Source organism: Scomber japonicus, chromosome 4 (genome assembly GCF_027409825.1).
Source record: "Scomber japonicus isolate fScoJap1 chromosome 4, fScoJap1.pri, whole genome shotgun sequence".
Classification (NCBI taxonomy): domain Eukaryota; kingdom Metazoa; phylum Chordata; class Actinopteri; order Scombriformes; family Scombridae; genus Scomber; species Scomber japonicus.
The window spans coordinates 159,883-180,125 of record NC_070581.1 but is presented as its reverse complement, the minus strand read 5'-3'; the positions used below and the strand labels follow the sequence as shown (position 1 = coordinate 180,125).

Below are 20,243 nucleotides of genomic sequence, written 5' to 3'. Positions count from 1 at the left end.
ACAAACACAATGAGGCTCTGCCAAACGGCAAAGCCTGCCAAAAATAGATCTAACTCGTGGGTGTTCCTCTCCACGGAAGTCTTTAGTAAAAGGCGAAAGACTTGTTCGTGATGAAGAGAAAGCCGAGTAAGTGCGCCCCGCTCACCAACAGCAGACGAACACAACAGTGGTCCCAGTCACCCCCTTCACGGTGAGCCCCGACATGGTGAACACCCATTCCCCTACACCGCGCAGCAAGAGCAAGGCGCCAACTTTTTCTTGTCATGTTTTTAGATTTTGTGAAATGCGGCAAAGAGCTCCAGGCTTTCCAGCCACAGGACTAACGTCCTACTCGGGTGTTCCAGAGGAGCAAGGGTCAAAATGTGGAAACGCTTCACGATGTTGCGTGTCATCCTTTCGCAGGGGCCATGCTAATCTTCTCTGTATCGATTCCAATTTTTCATATGTACTGCCTTGGCAAGTACACAGGCAGACAGGTGCTGCTTCCCTTTTACTCCCCCGTGGGAAGAATGACCCCTTGGCCGCGGTGCGGTCCGGAGGGCAGTGGGCAGCACCCTTGCATGAAGCATGAAAAGAGCGATCAATCCCCTCGTGTGACCCATAGCAGGACAACCGAGAGCCTCTCAGACACACCCTGTGGACTCATCTTTATGACAAGCCTCGCTGTGGAATGGCCTTCATGCCAAACCTCTTATGCCCCCACAATCTCCCTCTTTGTGTGCCGCCCCAAGGTGCAAATCTCACACCGTGTCACGCTGCACTTTCCCCCCCTATTCGACGCAGGTGATTAGAGATACTGATGAAGATCCAGCAGGGGGCATGTCTGCTCTCCTTGAGACAGGCAACCTGCCATCTGCTGTGACTCAATCCCCCTGGCCAAAGTTGTATAAAATAATTCATAGGAAACAAAGATAATTTGCTCATTTTCAGGGGTGCTTGAACAACCTTGAAATGGATCTCAACTCGTCAGTGCTGCTAGACCGGCCTACCTACTCAGTTAAGTCTTTTTTCATATTAAACAGAGAGAGAGGGGGGGGGTGCACCGTTCCTGGAGGTACTGCAATACCGGGTCGATGCGTGGAGTGGACGGAGCAAGCCCCTATTCCATCTCCCTGCTCCAAAAAGCAATTTAATATATGGTCCCCGGGTAGGGGACGTATCAGATATTAAACTGATAAGAACAGATACTACACTTGATCTTAGCCAAAAGGCCGAGAAGCGATGACCCCTGGACGTTGGCCGCCCCGGCCCACCTCCCGCAAGCTTCAGCCTCAGCGTGGTGCCGTCGTTTCAGCGGGCTCGGAGAAAGGCCGCTGCTTAGCAGCTCGGCCCCCCTAGGTGTGATACACGCAGCAAAACACGTCTTACTGAGGAAGGCCGCTCGCTTGTCTTTTCACAAACACAATGAGGCTCTGCCAAACGGCAAAGCCTGCCAAAAATAGATCTAACTCGTGGGTGTTCCTCTCCACGGAAGTCTTTAGTAAAAGGCGAAAGACTTGTTCGTGATGAAGAGAAAGCCGAGTAAGTGCGCCCCGCTCACCAACAGCAGACGAACACAACAGTGGTCCCAGTCACCCCCTTCACGGTGAGCCCCGACATGGTGAACACCCATTCCCCTACACCGCGCAGCAAGAGCAAGGCGCCAACTTTTTCTTGTCATGTTTTTAGATTTTGTGAAATGCGGCAAAGAGCTCCAGGCTTTCCAGCCACAGGACTAACGTCCTACTCGGGTGTTCCAGAGGAGCAAGGGTCAAAATGTGGAAACGCTTCACGATGTTGCGTGTCATCCTTTCGCAGGGGCCATGCTAATCTTCTCTGTATCGATTCCAATTTTTCATATGTACTGCCTTGGCAAGTACACAGGCAGACAGGTGCTGCTTCCCTTTTACTCCCCCGTGGGAAGAATGACCCCTTGGCCGCGGTGCGGTCCGGAGGGCAGTGGGCAGCACCCTTGCATGAAGCATGAAAAGAGCGATCAATCCCCTCGTGTGACCCATAGCAGGACAACCGAGAGCCTCTCAGACACACCCTGTGGACTCATCTTTATGACAAGCCTCGCTGTGGAATGGCCTTCATGCCAAACCTCTTATGCCCCCACAATCTCCCTCTTTGTGTGCCGCCCCAAGGTGCAAATCTCACACCGTGTCACGCTGCACTTTCCCCCCCTATTCGACGCAGGTGATTAGAGATACTGATGAAGATCCAGCAGGGGGCATGTCTGCTCTCCTTGAGACAGGCAACCTGCCATCTGCTGTGACTCAATCCCCCTGGCCAAAGTTGTATAAAATAATTCATAGGAAACAAAGATAATTTGCTCATTTTCAGGGGTGCTTGAACAACCTTGAAATGGATCTCAACTCGTCAGTGCTGCTAGACCGGCCTACCTACTCAGTTAAGTCTTTTTTCATATTAAACAGAGAGAGAGAGGGGGGGTGCACCGTTCCTGGAGGTACTGCAATACCGGGTCGATGCGTGGAGTGGACGGAGCAAGCCCCTATTCCATCTCCCTGCTCCAAAAAGCAATTTAATATATGGTCCCCGGGTAGGGGACGTATCAGATATTAAACTGATAAGAACAGATACTACACTTGATCTTAGCCAAAAGGCCGAGAAGCGATGACCCCTGGACGTTGGCCGCCCCGGCCCACCTCCCGCAAGCTTCAGCCTCAGCGTGGTGCCGTCGTTTCAGCGGGCTCGGAGAAAGGCCGCTGCTTAGCAGCTCGGCCCCCCTAGGTGTGATACACGCAGCAAAACACGTCTTACTGAGGAAGGCCGCTCGCTTGTCTTTTCACAAACACAATGAGGCTCTGCCAAACGGCAAAGCCTGCCAAAAATAGATCTAACTCGTGGGTGTTCCTCTCCACGGAAGTCTTTAGTAAAAGGCGAAAGACTTGTTCGTGATGAAGAGAAAGCCGAGTAAGTGCGCCCCGCTCACCAACAGCAGACGAACACAACAGTGGTCCCAGTCACCCCCTTCACGGTGAGCCCCGACATGGTGAACACCCATTCCCCTACACCGCGCAGCAAGAGCAAGGCGCCAACTTTTTCTTGTCATGTTTTTAGATTTTGTGAAATGCGGCAAAGAGCTCCAGGCTTTCCAGCCACAGGACTAACGTCCTACTCGGGTGTTCCAGAGGAGCAAGGGTCAAAATGTGGAAACGCTTCACGATGTTGCGTGTCATCCTTTCGCAGGGGCCATGCTAATCTTCTCTGTATCGATTCCAATTTTTCATATGTACTGCCTTGGCAAGTACACAGGCAGACAGGTGCTGCTTCCCTTTTACTCCCCCGTGGGAAGAATGACCCCTTGGCCGCGGTGCGGTCCGGAGGGCAGTGGGCAGCACCCTTGCATGAAGCATGAAAAGAGCGATCAATCCCCTCGTGTGACCCATAGCAGGACAACCGAGAGCCTCTCAGACACACCCTGTGGACTCATCTTTATGACAAGCCTCGCTGTGGAATGGCCTTCATGCCAAACCTCTTATGCCCCCACAATCTCCCTCTTTGTGTGCCGCCCCAAGGTGCAAATCTCACACCGTGTCACGCTGCACTTTCCCCCCCTATTCGACGCAGGTGATTAGAGATACTGATGAAGATCCAGCAGGGGGCATGTCTGCTCTCCTTGAGACAGGCAACCTGCCATCTGCTGTGACTCAATCCCCCTGGCCAAAGTTGTATAAAATAATTCATAGGAAACAAAGATAATTTGCTCATTTTCAGGGGTGCTTGAACAACCTTGAAATGGATCTCAACTCGTCAGTGCTGCTAGACCGGCCTACCTACTCAGTTAAGTCTTTTTTCATATTAAACAGAGAGAGAGAGGGGGGGTGCACCGTTCCTGGAGGTACTGCAATACCGGGTCGATGCGTGGAGTGGACGGAGCAAGCCCCTATTCCATCTCCCTGCTCCAAAAAGCAATTTAATATATGGTCCCCGGGTAGGGGACGTATCAGATATTAAACTGATAAGAACAGATACTACACTTGATCTTAGCCAAAAGGCCGAGAAGCGATGACCCCTGGACGTTGGCCGCCCCGGCCCACCTCCCGCAAGCTTCAGCCTCAGCGTGGTGCCGTCGTTTCAGCGGGCTCGGAGAAAGGCCGCTGCTTAGCAGCTCGGCCCCCCTAGGTGTGATACACGCAGCAAAACACGTCTTACTGAGGAAGGCCGCTCGCTTGTCTTTTCACAAACACAATGAGGCTCTGCCAAACGGCAAAGCCTGCCAAAAATAGATCTAACTCGTGGGTGTTCCTCTCCACGGAAGTCTTTAGTAAAAGGCGAAAGACTTGTTCGTGATGAAGAGAAAGCCGAGTAAGTGCGCCCCGCTCACCAACAGCAGACGAACACAACAGTGGTCCCAGTCACCCCCTTCACGGTGAGCCCCGACATGGTGAACACCCATTCCCCTACACCGCGCAGCAAGAGCAAGGCGCCAACTTTTTCTTGTCATGTTTTTAGATTTTGTGAAATGCGGCAAAGAGCTCCAGGCTTTCCAGCCACAGGACTAACGTCCTACTCGGGTGTTCCAGAGGAGCAAGGGTCAAAATGTGGAAACGCTTCACGATGTTGCGTGTCATCCTTTCGCAGGGGCCATGCTAATCTTCTCTGTATCGATTCCAATTTTTCATATGTACTGCCTTGGCAAGTACACAGGCAGACAGGTGCTGCTTCCCTTTTACTCCCCCGTGGGAAGAATGACCCCTTGGCCGCGGTGCGGTCCGGAGGGCAGTGGGCAGCACCCTTGCATGAAGCATGAAAAGAGCGATCAATCCCCTCGTGTGACCCATAGCAGGACAACCGAGAGCCTCTCAGACACACCCTGTGGACTCATCTTTATGACAAGCCTCGCTGTGGAATGGCCTTCATGCCAAACCTCTTATGCCCCCACAATCTCCCTCTTTGTGTGCCGCCCCAAGGTGCAAATCTCACACCGTGTCACGCTGCACTTTCCCCCCTATTCGACGCAGGTGATTAGAGATACTGATGAAGATCCAGCAGGGGGCATGTCTGCTCTCCTTGAGACAGGCAACCTGATACACGCAGCAAAACACGTCTTACTGAGGAAGGCCGCTCGCTTGTCTTTTCACAAACACAATGAGGCTCTGCCAAATGGCAAAGCCTGCCAAAAATAGATCTAACTCGTGGGTGTTCCTCTCCACGGAAGTCTTTAGTAAAAGGCGAAAGACTTGTACGTGATGAAGAGAAAGCCGAGTAAGTACGCCCCGCTCACCAACAGCAGACGAACACAACAGTGGTCGCAGTCACAGTAATGACTGGTTGGTCCCAACTGAATCAGCTACGATGGTCCCCCCAAATAAAGAAACACCAGACAAGTGTGTAACATAGTAATGACTGGTTGGTCCCAACTGAATCAGGAAACCAGACTGTGCTTAGCAGCATGTGTAAAACTAATGTTGCACTGATCTAAACTCAACCAAACAGTGTGCACAAGCGCAAAAGTTGTACATATTTGACTAAAAATGAAACACAAAACACAATAAACTGAGTCCTACCTGCATGATGGAGGATGATGGACTGTGTCTGGAGAGTTCAGTGTCAGCAGACTCAGCATCACATGGCTGTTCTGCCTGAAATGATAAATCATTATTAAGCAACTAATCAACAAAACCAAAATCATTAGACCAAATAATAAGCAACAGTTAAAGGAGAACATAAATAATTTACATAAATATCAACGTCTGTGAGTATCTGGCTCCAAATCATATTTTTTCCCACATAAGTTGAACTTGGTTCTAGTCAATGTGACGTTTGTGTAGCCCAGGGGTGTCCAAACTGTTCCACAAAGGGCCATGTGGCTGCAGGTTTTCATTCCAACCAAGCAGGAGCACACCAGACTTGATTCATTTAATCAACTGATCTCAGTCTTCAGACAGCTGATTGGTCAAATGGTGTGCTCTTGATTGGTTGGAACTAAAACCTGCAGCCACATGGCCCTTTGTGGAATAGTTTGGACATGCCTGGTGTAGCCTGTTATAATACTGCAGTGATTGTTACAGCTGAAAACAAGTGAATATCAAGTGTTACAGGGTTGGATTGACCTGTGATAGAAGAAGTGATGTGAACTGTAGAAAGCAAACGTAGCCCAGTGTTATAGGCTCTATGTAATATATGGTGTGTTGTTGACATTGTGAATGAAAGAGTAATATCAGTATCAGTAAATGTGGAGATTATCTCTCAGCTACGGTGGTCCCCACAAATGAAGAAACACCAGACAAGTGTGTAAGATAGCAGTCACAGTAATGACTGGTTGGTCCCAACTGAATCAGCTACGATGGTCCCCACAAATGAAGAAACACCAGACAAGTGTGTAACATAGTAGTCATAGTAATGACTGGTTGGTCCCAACTGAATCAGGAAACCAGACTGTGCTTAGCAGCATGTGTAAAACCAATGTTGCACTGATCTAAACTCAACCAAACAGTGTGCACAAGAGAGTCCTACCTGCATGATGGAGGATGATGGACTCTTTCTGGAGAGTTCAGTGTCAGCGGACTCAGCATCACATGGCTGTTCTGCCTGAAATGATAAATCATCATTATTAAGCAACTAATCAACAAAACCAAAATCATTAGACCAAATAATAAGCAACAGTTAAAGGAGAACATAAATAATTTACATAAATATCAACATCTGTGAGTATCTGGTCCCAAGTCATATTTTTTCCACATAAGTTGAACTTGGTTCTAGTCAATGTGACGTTTGTGTAGCCTGTTATAATACTGCAGTGATTGTTACAGCTGAAAACAAGTGAATATCAAGTGTTACAGGGTTGGATTGACCTGTGATAGAAGAAGTGATGTGAACTGTAGAAAGCAAACATAGCCCAGTGTTATAGGCTCTATGTAATATATGGTGTGTTGTTGACATTGTGAATGAAAGAGTAATATCAGTATCAGTAAATGTGGAGATTATCTCTCAGCTACGGTGGTCCCCACAAATGAAGAAACACCAGACAAGTGTGTAAGATAGCAGTCACAGTAATGACTGGTTGGTACCTACAAATATATATTCGAAGAAACACATGTTAAAACTCAACAAACAAGTCACCACCTGACATTTCACCTCATTGTCTAATCTTCCTTCACTTCACACTGACCATCATGCATGACAAACCTGTTTCCTCCATGGCCAGTTCTTTCCCCCATAGTCATATGTCAATTCTTCTCCAGGCTGAATGTCCCTCAACGCAAAAAGACAGAGGTGTGGTTTGCCCTCTGTTATGACCCTCTTCATTTTGCAATTTGGTTTCCTGTGTTCATCATTGACGAGTCGTCCAAGACTGCCATCTTCTCGGGCTGCATCAATACTTGAGAATAAAAAAAGAATTACTAAACTTGATATATATTAAATTACTTATTGTAATTTGCCATTACTCTTATTAGTATTGGCAATAAATACTAACTTATAAACCATTTGATTATCATTTTTATGAAAAAAAAGTGCAGAAATATAACATTCAAAACCTTACCACCATTTTACAACTTTTCTTTCCAGTAAAAGTCAAACATATAAACAGCACATGCTCTGTGATAGGTCCTCCTTCTTTCTGATTCTTGACAATTTATTAACTCTCCTCTGTACTCCACCACAAAGTCCCCTTTTCCAAAATGGGCTTTGGCAAACACCCCTCGACCTAGTGAAACACGTGTTACAAATATAATTTCTTAATACCTTAAAAGTTTCTCATGGTTAAGCTATTTTTCATAAGAAATCAATAATTACATGAAAATATATAATTAATACATGCATAACAGCTCTTTTTTTTTTTAAGGTGCATGAATTTATGTCAGGATATGCACAAAACTATTAAAAGGGCTGTAGAGGTTCATCTATTACCACCCTATAGCCTGTCTGATCACTGTGTCATACCTTTTGTCACTGAATGCTATGTCCAGCATTTAGGTTTTTAATAAACAATACAAACACTGTCAATTTCTTCACTTGCAGCTGACATGAAAACAATTTTAGCTCAGCAAATATCTAATAATTGCCAGCCTGATGAAGGCATGTTAGGCCACCAGTCACAAATACTGAACACAGATTGGAAAAATTGGTGAAAGTGCACCACATTAAATGGCTGCTGGATTCATACTTAAAGAGAGAGAGAGAGAGAGATATGTTATTTATTCTACACAAATGAGGTCATTTACATGCATTTGGCACGTGGCATTTTGGATCCTAAATGTATAATATAAATACACACAGTACCTTTATAGGAGTTAATGTTGTCACGAACCGGGTCAGTTAGTGGCAAAAAGGGAGTCCACACAAATGATAACCAATCAAAATTAATTTATTAGTAAATCATTTTAACTTCAGATTAAACTAATAGGTAAATTACTCAAATGGAAATCAGATTGTACCAAACAAATATAGTAAACTTATGTCAAAATAAAGCAAAAGGATGTGTAATAGGTTATGTTTAAAAGTCAGTCATGTGTGCAGTGTATGGATGAGTGTAAGGTGTGTGAAGTGTTGAATGCAGGAAGTAAAAATACTTAGGTCCACATGGCAGGTGGAAGCCTGAACCCAAGTCCCGTCTGGAGGTAGCAAGAGAGAGAACTAACATTCAGACAGCCCTTAAATCCCCAGTACTCATACACCACAGGTGAGACAAATTGGGCTGACGACCTGTCCCCACCTCCACCCAGGGAAGTCACACAACCAATGAACAGAGAGAGGCAGGCCGTCACACCCCCCCCCGAAAGAAATGTGGTCCCACCACAGTATCCCCACTCCTCCACCTCTCCCCCCATTTTCCACTCTCAGCAACCTGGATCCTAGGAGCAAATTAAGAGAGTAGTGAGAAGGCAGACCTGGAAAAAGAGCAGAACAAACAGTGAGAACACAATCACATTTAGGGCAGCCTAGAAAGGGCATCCGCCATCACATTTTCTGACCCCTTGATATGACGAATATTAAGATGGTACGGCTGTAAAAACAATGCCCATCGCATCAGCCTCTGATTTGGATTTTGGAGTGATCGTAGAAATGTCAGTGGGTTATGATCCGTATAAACCACCAACGGAGTTAGACCAGACCCCAAATACACGTCAAAATGCTGCAATGCCCATATTAACGCTAGTGCCTCCTTCTCAATCACTGAATAATTGAGCTGGTACTTGTTAAACTTCCTAGAGAAAAAAGCCACAGGTTTTTCAACCCCGCAGTCTCCTGCCTGCAAAAGTACAGCCCCTGCTCCCACGTTAGACGCATCTACCTGCAGGGAAAACACCTCATTCAACCGGGGAGCAGCCAACACAGGCGCTGCACACAAAAGTGCCTTGACATTTTCAAACGCCAGTCTACATCTGTCTGACCACACAAAGTGTGCCTCTTTTTTCAGAAGCGCCGTCAGAGGCTCTACAACAGAAGAGAAACTCCGACAGAAACTTCGATAATATCCCACCATCCCTAAAAAGCGCATTAGCTCCTTCTTGGTGGTTGGAGGGGGATATCCAACTATTGCAGCCACCCTATCCTGCAACATACGCACCCGGCAGTGACCGACCTCCTTGCCCAAGTAGGTGACGGTGGCCTTCGCAAATTCACATTTTGCCAAATTAACAGTCAACCTTGCCCAGACCAATCTGTCAAACAATGCACAAATGCGCTGAATATGTTCAGACCATGTATCACTGTATATTACTACGTCATCAAGATACACTGCACAGCCATCCAGCCCTGCCACAACCTGGTTCATAAGGCGCTGAAATGTTGCTGGCGCATTGCGCAGGCCAAATGGCATAACAGTGTACTTGTACAAACCAGACGGTGTAATAAACGCACAAATTTCCTGTGCCCGCTTAGACAGAGGAACCTGCCAATAACCTTTTAAGAGGTCAAACTTACTCACATAAATGGCAGACCCCACCTGATCTATACAGTCTTCCATGCTGGGAAGAGGAAACACATCTGGCTTTGTAACGTTATTAACTTTACGAAAGTCAGTACATGGTCTAAAAGTTGTGTCCGGCTTATTGACCAACAGACATGGCGATGCCCAACTTGAAACACATGGCTCAGCAATACGATTGTCCAACATATATTGAACCTCTTTGTCTAAAAGCTTGCGCTTTTCTGACGAAACCCGATAAAAACGTTGTTTTATTGGTACGGCATCACCAACATCCACATCATGTTCAATAAGATGCGTGCGAGAAGGTACATCTGAAAACAGGACAGGATAGCTTTTAATAAGAGCAATCAACTCTGCACGTTTTTCATTATCCAAATTTGCCAACATGCCATCCAAATTTTTCAGTGACTGAATTTTTTAATCGCCCTTGCAAAACAACATCAGGAGTCGCACTCTCCTCTATGCTGACTGCTCGAGATGAGCACAGAGCAATTTCAGATGTACACGCAGAAGCATTAACCATAGGGATTGGACAGAGTGGAGCCGGTCTAATTGACTGGTTTGGCTTGCCGGTTAACTGACATATGCGACATGTTTTGATATATGCTGAGATATCGCGCTTCAGGCGGGGCCAAAAACAGTACCGCAACACCCGGTCATAAGTCTTCTTTACCCCCGGATGCCCAGCTACCTTATCATGGCAAGTTTGCAACACCAAGTCCCGAAACTTACTCGGCACTACAAACTGAAAAACTGGTTCCCCAACAAAAGCTTCTCCATGAGGCACATATTTTCTAAACAATAAGCCCTCTTGAAGAAAATAACCGTGAGCAGAACTGAGCATCTCATCAAGCGGAAGCACTTTGTCATACAGTTCTTTCAAACTGGCATCACTTTCCTGCTCTGCAATCAACTCAGATCGTGACATCGACTTAAACTGATCAGGCAAAGTCACACAAATTTCGGCTTCCAACTCTGACTTCTTGATAGTAAGTCTCTGTGCGTCACGCACACTGGTCATGGCACGCGTAACAGCACAGGCCGGATACACAAAAACATCCTCAGATATGCTGTCTGACTGACCTTGACTAGGCATACTTGTAGTGACTATACTGGGAGAAGGACCATCGGCCCACACCCGCACCCCAGCAAGACCATTACCCAGAATTATATCCACCCTAACCACTGGCAACTCTGCACGCACACCCATCCCCACAACTCCATTCACCAGACCTGAGACAAGACACAGATTATGCACAGGAGCCGGGAACACCACCATCCCCATCCCTCTGACCATCACAAAGTCTCCTGTGTCAGTCACCGATGAGAAGGGTAGAACAGACTGGCGCACAAATGAGTCCAATGAACCGGTATCCCGCAGTATCTTTACTGGCACCTGTTCATCACTACCTGGCAAAGACACCAAACCATTAGAAATGAATGGTCCAAAATCCTGCATATTCTTCTGCTGTCTGAGTTCAACTTGCTGCGCATCCACTGTGCCTGGACTGAGTGAATTAGACAGAGCAGCTGGTCTTACATGTGCACTGGAGAATTTACTTTTTGATTTGAGGACTGGACACTCACTCTTCCAATGCCCACTGCCTCTGCAATAGTTACATGTTCTACCTTCTGCCTGCCTTTGTCTCATGCCCTGCTCACTCTTAGCATAAGAGTCTGCTGCACCTTTTTGATGAACATAACTCTCCCTGCGCACACTTTCTGAACTTGACGCACTGAAATTGCTTTTGTGAATTAACACATACTCATCAGCCAACACCGCTGCCTGACCTGGATTACCTACTTTATGCTCTACAATGTAAGTAGCCACATTTTTCGGTACAGAGTTTTTAAGTTGTTCTAAGATTACCAGATCACACAGTTTCTCAAACGTGTCAACCTCTGACGCTGCACACCAACGTCCAAAATGAGTAGTCAGATCCCGCACAAATTCCACATGAGACTGTTTATCTCCTTTTTTCCAACTGCGGAACCGCTGCCGGTATGCCTCAGGCACCAACTCATATGCTTTAAGCACTGCAGACTTAACTCGCTTGTACACTCTACAGTCATCAGCGCTCAAAGTTGCATACGCTTCCTGGGCTCTCCCGGTCAGGACGCATTGTAACATTAGCACCTGATCACCCTCTGGCCATTTCCTGGACTCTGCTATTCGCTCAAATAAGGAAAAGAAGGAATCAGGGTCTTTTTCATTGAATTTTGGAAGCAGGCGCAAATTACTTAAGATATTAAAAGATGCCACTGGTGTACCAGACTGAAACATAGGGCTCTCACTGTCAGCCAAACCTGGCAATATACCCTGCTGAATTAAGTTTAGTTTCTTATTCTGCACCTCTAACCTAACCATCTCAGTCTTTTGCTTCATCTCTTCCAAAGCCAAATCCTTTTCCTGTTTCATTTTTTCAAGTTGTACTTGTAACAACAGAAGTTCCTTTTGCTGCTCAAAACTAAAACCAGTACCTGCAGAAACTGAAGACTGAGACCCCACCACAGGTTGAAGAATTCTCTTTTCCAACAAACGTGCCTTCAAACTGCCCTTAACAGACTCCTTTAACTTTCTGTCTACTATCTCAGTCCCATAATTCTCTGCAATTAGCAGTAACTGGTCCTTCGTACATTGATCCAGTAGTGCTACTGATGGTGAGCCAACAAATTCATCCACTACAGATGCCATACCTACACCTACACCTACTGACAGAATAGAAAAAAAACAAGAAAAAAATCAATCAGCTGGAACTACTAACAAAGTCTAGGACAGCCAAACCAAAATGGAACCTCCCCAGCCCTGACTAACTAACATTAGCGACCCCCTAACTACCTTACTCCATCCCTAGTCTTCGTGCCGCTACTGATGGGGGGTATTTATGCACTGTAGCCCACTGGGAAGAGAAAGCAACTGTTTCCAGCGACCCTCCCTTACACCAGGGATGTGCTCCCGAGACGACTGCTCTACCCACTTTTGCAGCCACACTAAAATTCCCCCAAGACCAGTCCCCCTAATGGAAACCAGCCTTCTTAGCCTCACAGGGGATTCATGGTTCCATACCACCTTATGAGACTGTCCCAACCAAACCAAACTCAAAGTTCCAACCTTTAATTACTCAAACAAACATTACAAATCCTTAAATCAAAAACCAAACCTAATGACCAAAATGCTCTGCTACTTTCCAAACTCCACTGACCAAATACCTCCTGAAAACTGAAATCCAACAGACAAAAATCACCTGTGGAACTCCCTAATTGGTTTCACTCAGTGTTACCAATAAACCAATCAAGCAAACAAATCAAGCTAAACTTCAACAAATTACCCCTTACAAAACTAACTAAATTTAAACAAATGGACGAGCCCCCATTTTGTCACGAACCGGGTCAGTTAGTGGCAAAAAGGGAGTCCACACAAATGATAACCAATCAAAATTAATTTATTAGTAAATCATTTTAACTTCAGATTAAACTAATAGGTAAATTACTCAAATGGAAATCAGATTGTACCAAACAAATATAGTAAACTTATGTCAAAATAAAGCAAAAGGATGTGTAATAGGTTATGTTTAAAAGTCAGTCATGTGTGCAGTGTATGGATGAGTGTAAGGTGTGTGAAGTGTTGAATGCAGGAAGTAAAAATACTTAGGTCCACATGGCAGGTGGAAGCCTGAACCCAAGTCCCGTCTGGAGGTAGCAAGAGAGAGAACTAACATTCAGACAGCCCTTAAATCCCCAGTACTCATACACCACAGGTGAGACAAATTGGGCTGACGACCTGTCCCCACCTCCACCCAGGGAAGTCACACAACCAATGAACAGAGAGAGGCAGGCCATCACAATGTATTGTACTTCTAATTCTGCTGTCTTGTCCAGTGCATGGACAGCATGCTCTACTGCATCCTCTATTGGCGGTTTCCTCCTGCGTCTCCGTGCAGCCATTGAAAATCCTATAATGAAATACAAAACTATTATTATATTACAATATATATCCACATAAATCTAACATTTGATAAAAATGTTGGGTTACAACCAAATCTAGACCACATGAAGTATCATTAGATAGCACTGTTGTATGTTACTGCATTCATTTTAAACTCAAGTCAATTCAGTCAGAAATTGAACCACTCAATATTACCAAAGTAACATTGGTGAGAAAATTGCAAGATGACCTCAAACAACAACATCCCATCTCTACCCCACCAGACAATAGATAAGCCCACATAGAATATGTGCATATAAATATATGATGAAATGCAAGCATATATGTTGATAACAAATGTATAGCTCAAATTCAAGCTCGTACAAATATAGTTTATCCATATATGTGTTAAATATTTCATGTATGGCAATCATTAACACAGCCCACATGTCATATTAAAAAGCAAACTTAATGCTTTACTGATTCAAAATATGAAGCAAACTGCGTTTTAATCAAGCCTGTGTCTGTTGCTGCTAGACAATCAGCAGACCTGAGCCTGGGACACACTGAAGGAGGGACATAAGACACGCGTGAGTCAGGTCAAACAGCTCTGGAGCCTCCTGCTTACACTAGCTGTGGACGCACAGTTGAACACAATTTTCAGCCTTTAAACAGCTGCATGTGTAGACTCTCTCTCTTCCTCTCTATCCTTCCCCCGATAGTCTGAACGAGAGGAAACTGAAGTCAAACTCAAAGTATGAACAGAGGAGACTTGCAGTTCAAGTTCTGCGTGCACTGTGTCCCAGGCTGCATGTTAGTCAATTAGCTAGCGCGAGCTGCTCTGCTAACGTCAGGTAGCTCTCCTTCATGTAAACATTTCACTCCATGACCGAATGCAACGCGGTGAAGTTGCTTTTTTGTTTCTTTAACACACCTGCCTATGCTATTTGTGAGAAATGATTACGTTTATTTTAACATTTTAATGTTAAAATAAGTAATCAGATCAGGAGCCATTGAATGTGGGCTTTTATCAGTTTATTCATGATTTCACAACATGCTTTATTTAATTCACATCTAACTGTCTCACTGAAATAAATATTTAAGTCATAATAGCATAACTGACCTTTTCGTTGAGGCCAAGCTGCCACTTGACCACTTCTCTGTGCCGTTCTCTCCCTCCTGTCGAGCCAAGGAGCGCTTGTTTTGTATCATCAGTACATCCAGGAACTTTGGTAGCTTAATTTACATTACGTTACAGAAGACTCCGCCCGACAGTCATGTCAATGTACAATATCGAACCCCTCCAATCACGTTACAAATTAATACTATTTTTTAACAGAGAATTACGGAATTAATTAAGAATAAATGCCAGTTTTCTTTGTCTATGTACTTAATAAAAGATATTTTATCCCTTACTTTTTGATAAGATGTTATTTGATAATAAATCAAAAGCTTGTCTTAGTGCTAGCTTAAGCAAAACTTTAGCTAGCACTAAAGAGCTCTGGTTTAGCTCAACTTTAGCTTTCAGCTAAAAGCTCCAAATTGCATCAATTTCCATTGGTACTTACAATCAGGAAAATACATTCAATAGTTATAACATTATCTAATAACCTTTATAATTAATAGTACTCACTAAGTCAGTCAGTGTAGTATCTGTCTTCGCAGTAAACCAATTGCTTGCACATGCGCAGATGACCAAGTGTGTGTGAAGTGTGTGTTTCTGCCTTACCAGGTCTGACCAGCAGGTGGCGATACTGAGTAAATTTCACTTAAGCACACTTAAGCACACTTGTCAGGTTTTCGTGACTTGTGGGGTAACCCCTGAAAATTTGACAGGGCATCCCTGTGACCTTTTTTACATCAATGCAATGCTTTTCTTAGTGGGGACCAGCATTTTGGTCCCCACTAAAATTTTGGTCCCCACACTGCGAGTGTGCTGTCCGACGGTGGTTCCCACCAAGTAACATAGACAAACACACACAGAGTATATTATGAATGTGTTTTCATATTAAGTGTTTTCCTTTGCACACTTGGCTGAATGGAGGATTTTTGTGCTTTAGAAATAATTGTAATAGGGGCAAATAGGTAGTGTACAGTAAATATGTGAGATATCAATTAGAATTTGTATGCATTGTAGGTAGGAATGATGTGGTATAAAGTGTAAAGATTAGGTATATGTGGCTGATAGTGTCCTATATGTGATGTGTATTATGTCTACAGTGAATAGAATGTGTGAAAAATTCAATGTTTACTTCCTTCAGTGACACGGACGGGTATAACGGGCCCTGGCGTAGCTTTAAATGGGCTTTCTGCAGCCTGTTTCATCGCTTACGGCCATACCACCCTGAACACGCCCCTCACTTCCGGTTTCCGGTCGGCGAGTGGTGGAGAGAAGACGTGTTTTGGAGCAGTGGATAGAGAAAAAGTTGGTGGATTTATGAACGGTGGACTTTCAACCCAGCAGCCTTGTGCTGCCAGGGGGTAAGAAGACCAAAATTGACAGCTTGCAAGATGACGACTACCGGACCGGCCCTGACTACGAGACAGACAACGGACAATAGCAACGTGATGATGGTCGCACATGGCGGTGAGGCTACAGGAGCTACGGCGGCTACTGCTGGTGAAGAGAGCCAGATAGAGGACGTATTGACAGCGGGGCAGAGGCTGAGAGGTCGAGGAGGAAGAAGATTGGGGAAGAAATCTAAAGTGGCTGCAGAGCTCCGTGACGCAGCAGCAAGAAGAGGGAAAATGGCGGCGGAGGCAGGTGCATCGCACCCGGGTGCAGCTACAGAGACAATGGTGCTTGGTGATGTCGGTGCAAAGAAACAGAAAGACGATGTATTACTGGCGAAACAGCGGTTGGACGGTGGAGGAAACAATGAACAATCTTTAATAGACAATGTAAGAGACAAATCAAAGGCAGCTTCAGCGCTATATAGCGCAGCAGCGAGAAGAGGAAAAATGGCGGCTGAGGCAAGTTCGCCTCATCTGGACGATAAGAGCCTGGTGCTGGAGGTGGAGGGGGAAGACAATATCACAATGATGGAGTTATTAAAGACTTTTGATATGAAATGTGGGACAGTTGTCGGCTGCCGCGTTAAAGGTGGACAGAAGTGGGAGATTACGATGAAAACAGAGGACAGCAAACGGACTTTGCTAGATGGACTTCAGATAAAGCGATCCAGGATTCATGCATCAGAGCTATCACGGAAAGGGAAAATTGTGTCTTTCCTGCACTTACCTACATACATAACGGATGAGAAATTGTGTGAGAGACTTAGACAATGGGGGGTGGAGCCTGTGTCTCCTATAAAGAGGCGTAAATGGGCTGGGACTGATATTTATGATGGGACGAGATTTTTAAAAGTGCAATTTTCTGACAATGTTTCATCGCTGCCCTACAGCACTAAGTTTGAGACACTGGAGGGGGTGGAATTTTTTCGTGTCCTCCATGATCACCAATTACAAGTATGTAGGTTGTGTATTCAACCGGGACACATTATGAAAGACTGTTCGGAGTTCAAGTGTTTTAAGTGTGGTGAAAATGGACATTATGCTCGTGACTGTGTGATTGAGAGTGCGAAAAGGGACAGTGGATTAAAAGACAATGCTGTACATGCTGATGAGGCAAATATGGACAGTAGCGAGGACGTGGTGGATGATGATGTGAATGCAGTAGAGGAGACGGAGGATGAAGCGGAGGATGAAGAGTTCGTGGTGGCGGCAGAGAAGGAGATAGCGGAGTCAGAGGAAAATGATGAGAATGACAGAGAAATGAGGGATCAATCACCGGAGCTGTCTGTGGATGCTGCAAATGAAGGAAGTGAGAGTGCTTCAGTGTCTGAGAGGCAATCTCGTCTCCCATCTCCAGGATTTTCAACGAATGGGAAAACTATGGAGAAAGGAGTGAGGCCACGGAGCCGCAGTAACCAGCGCACGGAGGTGCTGCCCAGTTTAGAGAGCAATACTATGGATGAGACGGACATTGAGGACTTTGTTGTAACTGGAGCACCCCGGCGCTGGTTTACGAGAGATGAACCAGGAGTCTCTCTACCGCGGCGTCTGGATTTTGTTGCGTCTTTAAAAGGGAGGAAGAAGGTAATGAAAAAATGTTAAGGTAAACACATGAGTAGCAGCATCAATGATTTTTTTTTTTTTATTGTTTTGTCCCTTGCTATGATAGATTTAATTTCTTTTAATGTAAATGGCCTGAGAAACATGACGAAGCTTGAGAGTATATTAACATTGTGTGATGCTCCCATATTATGCTTACAAGAAACTCATTGGGAGCGCTGTCGAGCTTTGTGGCCGAGGTTTTCTTTTTTTTCTAGTCATGGACTGTGTAACTCTAGAGGTGTCTGCGTCATAGTAAGGGACGGTTTTAACATTGACACTACTCATGTTGCAAAGGATGACGACGGACGATGGATAAAGATCAAATTTCTCTATAATAATGTCGAATACATATTGTTAAATGTATATGCACCAAATGTAGAAGGGGACAGAACTGCTTTTTTTTTCAAATTTAAAGAACATTGGGAATGATTGTGACATTGTGATGGGTGATTTTAATGTTAAAATGTCGGTGCTTGATGTTGCTGAAAATGTTTGTTTAAAACAAGACACATCACGAGCTGCGTTACAGAATTTTATGTATCAAAATGACTTTTGTGATCTATGGCGATATTTGCATCCAACAGTGAGGGAATTTTCCCGAATACAAATACATCAAAAGACTTTGCGGCAAAGCCGAATTGATTTATGTTTAGTAAAGAAATCTCTATTATTTCTTTTTAGTACTATGTCTCATAATTTGAATTTTGTAAGTGATCATGTGTTTTTGAGGGTGGGAATGGGGATTCAGAGAAGAGGAAGGGGTGGGGATGTATGGCATTTCAATGCACGTTTACTTTTGAATAAGGATTATGTTCAGTGTATTTCTGAGTTAATTTCTTTTGAGAGCTCTAAGGGTTTTTTTTGACGAATATAATAGAAGGGTGGGAGGATTTAAAACTAAAGATAAAAAGTAAAAGCATTCAGTTTGCAAAACGATTGTCTTTTCAAAATAAGTTAAAGGAAAAAAGGTTACGTTTACAATTGATGACTATGCAAAGACATTTGAATATGAACATTGGGGAGTTTTTGAGTGTTCAGAATGAATTATTTGAGTTAGAAAAATTAAAATGTGAAGGTGCAATATTACGAAGCAAAGCTCAATATGCAGTAGAGGAGGAAAAAATACTGCTTTTTTTTTAATTTGGAGAAGACACATCAATCGCGTGTTTAAATTACGAGACTGGGGAGTGAATCCGGTATCAAGGATCAGGAGACGGATGTGGCCGGGAACCGACATAGCAGATGGAACAAGATATCTGAAAGTTAAGTTCACAGACACTGTTAAGTCGCTCCCGTGCTTGACGAAATTTGAGACAGCGGGAGGATCAGAGCACTTTAGGGTGATACATGACAGGCAGGTTAAAGTCTGCCGGCTCTGTATCCAGCCGGGACACATAGTGAGAGACTGTCCAGATTTTACATGCTTCAAATGTGGCAAGCAGGGACATTATGTTAGAGAGTGCACTGAGAAGCAACAGGAGGAGCAACAGGAGCAGCAGCGGGAGAAGGAGAAGGAGCAAACGGGAGAAGGAGGTTGGAGTAAAAAGGCAATCGACGGAGAGGACCAAAGCCGGAGCGGAGATGGAGAAGAGGACTCGACTTCAGGACTGGAAGGAGCGGGAGAGGAGAGGATGCAGGAGGAAGAGGAGCAGGATGGAGAGGGAGAGACAGTAATGGAGACAAGGAGAGAAGGAAACGGAGACTGTCAACGGAGGGGAGAGAGAGAGAAACGCAGAAGTCAGAGGAACGGGAGGAGGGATGGACGGGGAAACAAGTGGGGTAAGGATGGCAGGGTATCTGATGTGACTGCGAGTGAGGACGACAACATGGAGAAAGTGGGAGAGGTTAGGAAAAGACCCAAATATAAGAGGCATAGTAAGAGATTGGAAAAAGTGAAAAAGAAAACTGCTAAATGATAAGTATTCATGCTGACATCCTTTTCAATACTGCTGATGGCGCTCAGCTTTTCCTCTTTTAATGGTAATGGGCTTAGAGACCGAGACAGGAGACAGCAAACCTTGCTGGTGTGTGATGCTGACATTATATGTTTACAAGAGACTCACTGGGATGATGTGTGTGTGAGAGAGACTGGGAGAGAATGGATGGGTGAGATGTATGTGAATAATGGGGGAGATAAATCAAGGGGGGTGGCAATCTTAGTAAAGAGTTGGGACGGTGAAAATGATGGTGAGGTATTTAAGGAACAACAGGGATCATACATGGAAGGTATTTTTAAAGGAAGCTATTGATAAATGTGGAGGGTGTGGAGACAGTGCAGTGTTTATGGAACTGAAGAAAGGAATGTTGAGTGAAGTGTCTGAT

At 44.8% G+C, this 20,243-nt stretch overlaps 12 non-coding genes across 12 annotated transcripts; all 12 read right to left on the bottom strand.

The window, feature by feature from the left end:
* Positions 1-15: 15 nt before the first annotated feature.
* LOC128358060 (U5 spliceosomal RNA) lies at positions 16-130 on the bottom strand. Its single transcript, XR_008321275.1, has one exon. It is a non-coding gene; the product is annotated as a U5 spliceosomal RNA (small nuclear RNA).
* Positions 131-357: 227 nt separating this feature from the next.
* Positions 358-464, bottom strand: LOC128358106 (U6 spliceosomal RNA). Its single transcript, XR_008321319.1, has one exon. It is a non-coding gene; the product is annotated as a U6 spliceosomal RNA (small nuclear RNA).
* A 568-nt stretch (positions 465-1,032) lies between these two features.
* Positions 1,033-1,223, bottom strand: LOC128358178 (U2 spliceosomal RNA). The gene has a single exon (XR_008321384.1). It is a non-coding gene; the product is annotated as a U2 spliceosomal RNA (small nuclear RNA).
* A 187-nt stretch (positions 1,224-1,410) lies between these two features.
* LOC128358059 (U5 spliceosomal RNA) lies at positions 1,411-1,525 on the bottom strand. Its single transcript, XR_008321274.1, has one exon. It is a non-coding gene; the product is annotated as a U5 spliceosomal RNA (small nuclear RNA).
* A 227-nt stretch (positions 1,526-1,752) lies between these two features.
* Positions 1,753-1,859, bottom strand: LOC128358105 (U6 spliceosomal RNA). The gene has a single exon (XR_008321318.1). It is a non-coding gene; the product is annotated as a U6 spliceosomal RNA (small nuclear RNA).
* Positions 1,860-2,427: 568 nt separating this feature from the next.
* On the bottom strand, positions 2,428-2,618 carry LOC128358177 (U2 spliceosomal RNA). Its single transcript, XR_008321383.1, has one exon. It is a non-coding gene; the product is annotated as a U2 spliceosomal RNA (small nuclear RNA).
* Positions 2,619-2,805: 187 nt separating this feature from the next.
* LOC128358058 (U5 spliceosomal RNA) lies at positions 2,806-2,920 on the bottom strand. The gene has a single exon (XR_008321273.1). It is a non-coding gene; the product is annotated as a U5 spliceosomal RNA (small nuclear RNA).
* Positions 2,921-3,147: 227 nt separating this feature from the next.
* Positions 3,148-3,254, bottom strand: LOC128358104 (U6 spliceosomal RNA). The gene has a single exon (XR_008321317.1). It is a non-coding gene; the product is annotated as a U6 spliceosomal RNA (small nuclear RNA).
* Positions 3,255-3,822: 568 nt separating this feature from the next.
* LOC128358176 (U2 spliceosomal RNA) lies at positions 3,823-4,013 on the bottom strand. Its single transcript, XR_008321382.1, has one exon. It is a non-coding gene; the product is annotated as a U2 spliceosomal RNA (small nuclear RNA).
* Positions 4,014-4,200: 187 nt separating this feature from the next.
* LOC128358057 (U5 spliceosomal RNA) lies at positions 4,201-4,315 on the bottom strand. Its single transcript, XR_008321272.1, has one exon. It is a non-coding gene; the product is annotated as a U5 spliceosomal RNA (small nuclear RNA).
* Positions 4,316-4,542: 227 nt separating this feature from the next.
* Positions 4,543-4,649, bottom strand: LOC128358103 (U6 spliceosomal RNA). Its single transcript, XR_008321316.1, has one exon. It is a non-coding gene; the product is annotated as a U6 spliceosomal RNA (small nuclear RNA).
* A 451-nt stretch (positions 4,650-5,100) lies between these two features.
* On the bottom strand, positions 5,101-5,215 carry LOC128358100 (U5 spliceosomal RNA). The gene has a single exon (XR_008321313.1). It is a non-coding gene; the product is annotated as a U5 spliceosomal RNA (small nuclear RNA).
* Between the last annotated feature and the right edge of the window lie 15,028 nt (positions 5,216-20,243).